The following is a 335-nucleotide window of genomic DNA, read 5'->3' on the forward strand; positions in this document are numbered from 1 at the left end:
CCCCGCGGCCGGCCCAGCCCTTGCCTTATCAGCAACTTATCTTGCAGAAGACCGTGCAAGCATTCACCCTCAGTGTTGCCAACTACCTGTCGTAGGACACCTCTCCCAGCCTCCGTCAGTTTTTTTTTTTTTTTCTAAACTTTTATCTGCCTTGGAATAAGAGAAAGGAGGAGGGGAGAGGAGGGGGGGAGGGGAGAGGGAGAGAAAGAGGGGGGGAGGGGGTGAAGTGTTTGTGTGACGGGATTAAGGGGTAAGGTTTAGGGGGGGGATAGGATAGGGGGTGGGGGGGAGGTAACACGCGTTTGTGGTAACACTGACGAGGAGACCGATTGAGG

This window comes from Penaeus monodon, chromosome 23, assembly GCF_015228065.2.
Source record: "Penaeus monodon isolate SGIC_2016 chromosome 23, NSTDA_Pmon_1, whole genome shotgun sequence".
NCBI classification, from domain to species: domain Eukaryota; kingdom Metazoa; phylum Arthropoda; class Malacostraca; order Decapoda; family Penaeidae; genus Penaeus; species Penaeus monodon.